Source organism: Lithobates pipiens, unplaced genomic scaffold (assembly GCF_037356315.1).
Source record: "Lithobates pipiens isolate NorthernLeopardFrog02 unplaced genomic scaffold, aLitPip1_a1.2 Scaffold_8, whole genome shotgun sequence".
Taxonomy (NCBI): domain Eukaryota; kingdom Metazoa; phylum Chordata; class Amphibia; order Anura; family Ranidae; genus Lithobates; species Lithobates pipiens.
The window spans coordinates 414,921,612-414,931,003 of NW_027507903.1; positions in this window are offsets into that span (position 1 = coordinate 414,921,612).

A 9,392-nucleotide genomic window follows, 5' to 3' on the forward strand; every position below is an offset into this window, starting at 1 on the left:
GGCGGAGGCGGAGGCGCGGCTTTTGAACAGGGGAATGGCCGCCTGGGCGCCGACGAAGAGCGGCGATCCTGGCATGGGACGACACGGAGGCTCGGGACGGGACGACACGGAGGCTCGGGACGGGACGACACGGAGGCTCGGGACGGGACGACACGGAGGCTCGGGACGGGACGACACGGAGGCTCGGGACGGGACGACACGGAGGCTCGGGACGGGACCGGACGGAGGCTCGGGACACAGGTAGGCTGGACACACAAGGCTGCACGGACACACACACACACACACACACACACACACAAGGATGGATGGACACACACACACACACACACACACACACGGATGGATGGACACACACACACACACAGGGATGGATGGATGGATGGACACACACACACACACAGGGATGGATGGATGGATGGACACACACACACACACACACACACAGGGATGGATGGATGGACGCACACACACACAGGGATGGATGGATGGACGCACACACACACAGGGATGGATGGATGGACACACACACAGGGATGGATGGATGGACACACACACAGGGATGGATGGATGGACACACACACAGGGATGGACGGACACACAGGGATGGACGGACACAGAGGGATGGACGGACACAGAGGGATGGACGGACACACACAGGGATGGACAGGCATATCTCACCCTCGGCTTATACACGAGTCAATAGGTTTCCCAGTTTTTTGGGGGTAAATTGGGGGCCTCGGCTTATACTCGGGTCGGCCTATACTCGAGTATATACGGTATGTGCTTGAGCATGGCTGAATTTTATAAGCTGGGAAGTGTTTTGGATGCATATTCCAATACATTAGGTATTGTTTGTGTGTTTTAAGTCTGTGTTGCAGTTGACCTTGGTGGCCAAAGCTGCCCTATTGTACAAGTCTATGTACAAGGAAATCCAACGTTGATTATACAGAGGAAAAGTGTAGGTAGATGCTTATGTTACAATGAAAATATACTATCATGTTAATAAATATTTAAAAGCTATTGTCATCAGAAAGTTCACCATGTCATCTCAACGTTCAACATTAACATTATGTAGTGTGAAGGCTTGAGAAATGCATGGGATGACAATATTGCAGGCACAATGAAACCGGGCGAAAATGTGAATGGTTTTACTTGCCATAAGATCTTATTCTGTTCAACAAGTTTTGAGATTCATCCAGCCAGGTCACTGAAAATTGAATCGGCACCATCACACTGCTGAGTCACTTCCTCATTAGCAATTAGCAAATTACAAAGTTTTTAGGTACACCAGGAAATAGCAAACTCAAAAGGTTGGCTGAACACAATTAGGCCTAATGTCGCGTACACACGACCAGACTTTTTGACAGCAAAGGTCTGACGGAATGAGTCCGTCGGACAATTCAAACGTGTGTGGGCTCCATCGGACCTTTGCTTGACAAAAATCCGGCGGACTTTAGAAATAGAACATGTTTTAAATTTTTCCACCGGAACTCTGCCGGACCGAGAAACCCGTTCGTGTGTATGCTAGTCAGACGGACAAAAATCGACGCTAGGGCAGCTATTGGCTACTGGCTATGAACTTCCTTATTCTAGTCCAGTCATACGTCATCAAGTTCAAATCCGTCAGACTTTGGTGTGATTGTGTGTGGCCAAGTCCGTTCATTCGGAAAGCCCGTCGGAACTCCGCCGAAAGTCCGTCGGACCTAGTCCCTCGAAAAGTCCGGTCATTTGTACGCTGCATTAGACATTTTTTGTGTTTTATGCCACATTGTGACATCTGGAGCAGCAATTGGGGGCTTAATAAAATACCCTAAACCATGTTGCCTCTTATTGCCATAATTTACACACATACACACACACACAAATGTGGATTCTAGTGGCTAGAATTGATAAATATTCTAGGCAACAAAATGATTTTAGGTGCATACACTTCTAAACGCCATACACCTGTAAATGTACATAATTATGTTCCAAAATGAGCTGCTCCTGGCAGAAATATCCAGGAGCATTTTAATATGCCTGTGAGCATGAGGCCTTATATTGGTAGGTAAAACTGTTTAAATACAGTATATGCATTTTAACAATGCGTTCTTTTATGAGTGCCACTATCTCAATTTGGAAATGATTTTAAAAGCATTTCTGCTAGGAAAACACAGAACCAAATAGGTTTCTAAAGCATAAAAAATAATAATTGTTTTTCTATTTTTTACACAAGACCATTTCCCCAAAAACACAAAGGCTGATCATTAAAGAAACAGTCCATAGAGGTAAGCAGACTGAGGTTACTTAGACATTGAAGTATTTGGCCTACTATTAACTCCTCTGAGAAAATGCAGGCAGAAACAACCCACAATTTATATCTCCTTGTCCTAGAAAAACAGATTGTTTTCTTCAGTCTGCTGAAGTTAAGTATTTAGAAGATTAGACATTTATGCAGCTGCCTGCCCTGAATTTGGGCATCAGCTAGCCCCTAGAGCACAAGGAAAATCCAGAACATAGCAGGATTGCAACTGCTGGGTATTACTGGATTAAAAGAAGCGCCTTGAGGTCGCACATACCATCACGAAACACATTAACGTTTAGTTCCCCTTCTCCCTACTCACATCACCTAATGTACTTTCAACCTAATTATCCCCTTGTAACAGTGATCTAATCTCATTTCTGCATACTAATTCAGCATCTGCATGATGTTTGACAAATTTACCATGGTCTGTACGGAGAAATTCAACAAGCAAAAAAGTACTTAAGACTAAAGCCAGGGAGGGCACAAGATAGATGTGTGTTATGTGCACAGCATTGAAAAAAGAATATTAACAAGCCTTTTAGTAAAAAGACACAGGGACACATTTGTCAGAAGGTCTGATATATTAATTGCCTGTAATGCAGTGGTTTAATGTGGACCTTTCAGTAGTTATTTAAGCCTGTCTGAAATTTCTGACACATCACAATATACAGCAATTGTACCTTTTTTTTTTTTTTTTTTTTTTAACTACACTTACCATAGAAACACAATCCCTGAGCTCCATTCCAATGACCTTGTCTTGGATGAGATGATGTCATCATTCTATCACTGGCAGAAGCAGGCAATGCCATTTTAGCAAGTCACAAGGTATGAGGCTACAGCCAATGTATGCTATCAGACATTTAACACAGCCAAGAACTACAAAGGAATCAGGGTTTACATGACTGATCCTGGAGAAAAAAAAAAAAAAAAAATCGCAGTCCAGAAAGTAGATGCCAGTCTTGAATAGTGCATTTACTAAAGAGGTTATTGCTCCATCCTTCTAGTAAGATAAGCAAATGAATGTTTTGTCAGGGGAAGAGGTGCTGAAAGGAGGAGTTTCAAGAGGCAGCGTCAGTACAGGAATCGCTATTCGCAGGCAGGAAAGTACGTGGGATATGTAGTCTTTAGCAATGAAAAGCAAACAGCAGGGGAGAAGTGCAAGTGGCAAGAAATTTTTTTTTTTTTCAGTACCTCCATGGGCACATCACACCCATATATAAAAATATACAAATGTGTATTACAAAATTTAATTCAAAACATTTTAACATAAGCACATAAAGTTTAAAATATGGTGCACCCCTATATACACTGAGTTAGTTCTCACGCTGATCCAGGTGTTCTAATCATCCGATGATCATCATGGCAAGTATGCTCCCACATCTGCCCCAGGGGAGAGGTGGCTTCCGGATCCGGGTTTTCCTTCCTCTGTTTGCCTCTGTGACTTGGATAAGCCCACTGGGTTCACCCTGTGGCTATTCCACCGCATTGCCTTTAAGTACTTTATATTACTTTGGAGTGTTTTTCTATATATTTATTTTAAATTATTGTTTATTCCCTTTAGGTGTAATGGATGCCTCCCTCCACCCACTGAAGAAGTGGTCATTGCCGCAAAACATGTAGAGGATTAGATGTGATATGAGGATGTGTTCCCCTGCATATTTACCATGATGTTCATAGAAACTTCTGAATCAGCATGGGAACCCTCTCATTGTACATAGAGGTGTACAGGTGTACCATATCTTAAATGTCATGCTATTATGTTATATTCTTTTTAATTCAATATTGTAAAAAAAAAATATATATATATTATATATATATATATATTTTTTTTTTTTTTTTTTTGGGTCCATGGGATACCAACAAAATAAATTTTCTTACTCTTTCCATGAAAGTATTGTCAGGATGTCTTTCTTGTTTTGCTAGCACTATCTTCTTTATATCTAGCAGAGGAGAAGCTGCAAAGCACGCAGAAAAAACAGGAAGTTGCGGAAAGAGATGGCTTCACAAAAGTTTAGTATGCTCCAAAAAACTGTTGTGCCATTTAAAATGAATGGCACCACAACGCACATAAAGCATTTAGTAAATTGCAACAGTATGAACGGGTCCTTACAAATTAGGTTAATTCTTTTTTCATTCCCATTAACCTATACCTCTAGCAGCACTTCCACGCAAACATGGTCACAATCACAAAAGGTACAGTACTAATCTTTAAAAAAAAAAAAAAAAGGGCAAGGAAATTTTAAGGAAAGTGGAGCTAATGCCCAATAGCATCCCCTTCACGTTTCCCCTAAAAGATGAAGCCGGATTAAGAGATAGCCAGTGACTCCCCCTTTGCTTCTAGTTTTTATAAACTATAAGTTTACCAACAACCTATTGCACCCCAGAAGGGTCGGGGGCATTACATATAAGAAAACAGGGAGGGCGTAACAACCTTGTGCAATACCAAGGATGAAATTTATTTCGCTAGTAAAAACAAAGGTCATACTCACAAACAAGCGTTTAAAAAAAGGCTTAGCATTACTCCAAAGATTTGGAGCCACGGTAGGCTACCGCTGAGGCTCTGATGAGGGTACTCCCTCATAATGCGTAAGCTGTTTTGCGATGTCATCTGGTTCTTCCTAATATCTGGTCCAGGTTGCAGGTGTCTGAATCTTTGGAGTAATGTTAAGCCTTTTTTAAATGCTTGTTTGCCAATATGACCTTTGTTTTTACTAGTCAAATAAATGTTACCTTTGGTAATGCACAAGGTCAGTGGGCCCTCCCTGTTTTCTTATATGTTTCAGCCTTAAGGATGCCCATTGTTCTGAAGACAATGGACTAAGGGCCTGAGCACAGGAGATTGTGTTGGGCTGGGGGCATTAATAATCACATAGCCTTAAGCTCCATGCCTGTAAACATCAAGTAGCTTTCACAGCCCCTCGTGGGTATTTGTCGCCTTCTATGGTGAGCAGTGGTTTAAGCCTCTGCAGAGCTAAAGTTTCTAAACAACTGGAGACAAAAATTTTACTTACTAAACCATATGCACTGTGGTATGTAGATCTATACCGATTCACATTATGTCATGCAGGAATATCTTTTCACCAGTTTATAAAAGATGTCCTCTGACATCCAAAGACTGAGGATTAGGGATGAGCTCCGGCGTGTTCGCACAGCCCACGTGCAAAGCCCACCGGGAAGTCAGCACTGCGCTAATCACAGGCAGTGAGACATTTCCCGATCTCTGCAGCCACATATCAGGACAATGTCTCACTGCCTGTGATTAGCGCAGCACAGTGCCAACTTCCTGGTGGGCTCTGCACGTGGGCTGTGCGAACACGCCGGAGCTCATCTCTGAGGATCAAAGCTTCCCACATGTGTGGCTATGGAGCTCAAAGAGCTTTGCACTCACACAATTGCAGCCTTAAAGCTTGTAACAGGCTAACACTGAATTTATACAATCTAACCAAAAACCGAAAACCTAGAAGGTAAAAAGTGAAACAAATAAATTAGTTCAAGGCCTATACACTGTGGAAAGCAATATAGTTTCACGGAGCAATAAGAGAAAAAATATCAAATCTCCAATAAATTTGTCATTATTTTTGACTTGCTGACAATTTTGTGCCTTCCGGTTCCAATCTCTTGGAGATTGAAAGCAACAAAAATAACACACCTGACCAAAAATCAATTTTTTGCTCCAGCTCCTCCAGGATGGATGTACCTTTTCACGGCAGAAGTAGACAGAAATTAGAGCCTTCTCAAGCTGTTCAAATATTTCCCACAAGCATGACAAATGCAGATGCCTTCCATTCACTCCCACATGTAAACAAAGTGCCAGAGCTAGGCGGCCTGGAAATTTGCAGTTACACAGCATTGCAAGGGCAGAACATGAATCCACTCAAGCACAGATACACTGAAAATATCCCATTACTCCTTGGGCCATGCATAAGTGACACCGTTTTTTTTTTTCTAAGCCTTGATACTTTTGCCTTACATTATCTGAGCTGCAGTGAGAGCTGAAAAACAAGAAAGGAATTTATATTTCAGCTATAACAATATATTTAATTCTATAGATTTTTCTCTACAGCTTGGCACCACATTAACTGTGTAAAGGTATTTTTGCAGGCAGTCGTTTAATTTAAAACTGTGCAAGGTCTTAAATCAAGGCATTCATAGAAGTACATCTATCAGGTATTTAACAAGCACACTTTGATAAAATTTCAAAACAAAGACAACTTTCTTTTTGAACAAAAAACAATTCTTAGACATAAGGATCCCTAAAGCTTGTGGTTGTTTTAATTCAGAATGAGTCAAGTTGGCCATATATGGATTGAATCTAAGCTGGTTCAGCGGGGACTGGCCAAGATGCCATTGATGGGGAGGCTGGTTGTACTGCAGTTGATCAACTTCAGTACAACCACCCTGTTGGTATTTTTTTAACGCAATCAAAGCAGGTGACTATAGCAACAAGCAGCGATCATTGTGTTCTGTCCACAGGTAAGGCTCCCTACCAGCAGAACACAATAGCGTTGCCACAGGGATTCTCCCATCAGCACTGTGTTGGTGTTGATGGGGGAATTAAGCAGTTTTCCACGGGTGTAAGGAAAGAAAATTGCATAATCTATGGGCTGCTTAGTCATGTACATTTTCCAAATGGCTGAAATGTGTAGATATGCTCTACCTAGAACAAAACTATTTCAGTTTGCAACAACTCAGTGACTGAGTACAAGGATGAACAGGCTTTCTCATCCCAAGTCCAGAGTCAGCTGACACTTTTCTCATGCATTAGTTATGGCAGGGCATCTCTAGCCACAAGATACATGTATCAATTGGTGGCCACTGTAATTTGTTTGTTACTGTACAAAGAATTCAAAGCCATAACGTAACCAGGAGGCACTCTGTACACAGCTGGTGTAAGAAATGCACCCATGAATGTCATGTCCTGCTTGCTTTTCACAAAATTCTGTAGCAAGATAGAAGTAAACTGTTGGGTATCCCCTGTAAGAGGAGTGTCATTAGGTCAGATACTCCCTAAGGCTTGTCTGCTAAAAGGATGCAGGCATTGCAGCTTTCCTCATTTGAACGCCTACTGAACTAGCTGCCTGCCCACGGTCATATGAAAGCGGGACGAGGCAGCTCTCATTCTGGGCCGCCATCATATGACGCGATTACTTCCCGGGCCACTAGGGAGCGCGCCCGCTGCATCACTGGGGTCCCGATGCACGTGCATGGCGGCCGTGATGTCCGCCGGCCACCCACGATTGCCCAGTAACTGAGCAGGACCATGGATCTGTGTGTGTAAACACACAGATCCATGTCCTGTCGGAGGAGAGGAGACCGTTGGTGTGTCCCTTGAACATAGGGACACCGATCGTCACCTCCCCCAGTTAGTCCCCTTCCCCCACAGTTAGACTCACTCCTTAGGGCACACATTTAACCCCTCGATCACCCCCTATTGTTAACCCCTTCACTGCCAATCACATTTATACAGTAATCAATGCAAAATTGTGTATCCAAATCAAAAACGGCGCTGTCCCCACCTATACAGTTCCACTTGGAGTACATCTAAAAAAGGAATCAATCCACTCCAGGCGTTGCTGCTCTTTCTGAAATCCACTGGGTGGCAGACAAATCTATAGGATACAGAGCGAGAGAGCGCACACCAGCCCTAGTGCATTAATGTTTATTAAATTCAATAAATAAGTAAAAAGCCAAGTGTCACATTCACATGTTACCGATATTGTTATAGCATTGAAAACAAGAGCCTCCACGGCTGCCTCATCTCCCGATCCTCCTACTCCCTATAATGGCTTGCAGCTGGGATGTCCAGGCATTCAATTCGCCTGCTAGTTGTGAATACACTGCCTCACACGCACTGACCAGCCGGCTGTGGATGATGTCACTCGCGGCCAGGGGGAGAATCACTAGGCATGCGTGCCATCTCCTCGGCTGTGTATCAGAATGTTTCCGTAACGACTACATGTTTCGGAGGCGTGGCCTCCTTCAGGTAACGCCCTAAAATCTGATTGTGATTTAAATATGCAAATCCCCTCCCAACCCTCCACGCTAGCACCAATTACAGGGAGCTTCTGATCAGGGGGAGGGAACGTGCCCAGAAACACATCAAACAGGAAGAGCGATATGGAAACAACAACAAACTCTTATTTGCAAGTGATCATAGATGTACTTTACAGTAATGATTGTTGATTTAAAAGACTTTGCATATATATATATATATATATATCATGCTAAAATGAATTAAAATAAAAGCACATTGCAAGACATTCTCAAAAACATACATAAATATGAAATGATGGTACGAGAATAGCAGATATATAACGAATATAGCTACAATATAAAAAGGTAAATTATCTATATAACATACCCTTAATAATATACCTTTTTTAAAGAAATATCTTTTTAAAAAACCGATCAATTACTAAATAAAAAAAATAAAAAAAGGAAGATTATTATATTAATCTTCCTTTTTTTTTTAAGAAATACAATTTTTTTAAATTTTTTTAGTTTTATTTAGTAATTGATCGGTTTTATTGATTATGTAAGTTGATAAATTATAATTAATCTTTTCCTCTTGTATACAAGGAATACAATGATTAAACTAAAATGCTTGTTGGATATGATAGAGTAAGTTGATACTAATATAGACTCCTTAATGTCTTAAAAAACAACATCTGCTTCAAAAAGTATAAAGGTTTTTGATTGGTTAATATTATTATAGTGAATGTTTGGAGAGGTATTCCTCTTTTTTCCATTGTATATACCTATATGGTTAATAATAAATTATACGGAATTAGGATAGGTTATACGTAGAATTTATCTTGCAATAAAATTAAAAAGATAAAACATTTGTCCCTCATAAAATATTTAAAACCATAAAAATATATTTTTTTCTATCAATTTGTCCCGAATAGCCGCTGTCTGTGCCCTCCTTGCTATATCATTTGGCTGTCGGGCTTGCTGCCCTGCATCTTTTATGTCATCTGGACGACCTCCTTGGCGGTGAATGGGTTGGTGAAGTGGGGGTGAGCATACCTTTCCATTTGGAGCCCTACTCATGCCTTATGTCAATAATATATATGTTTGACTATATGTACAAAGTTATGTAAATTGT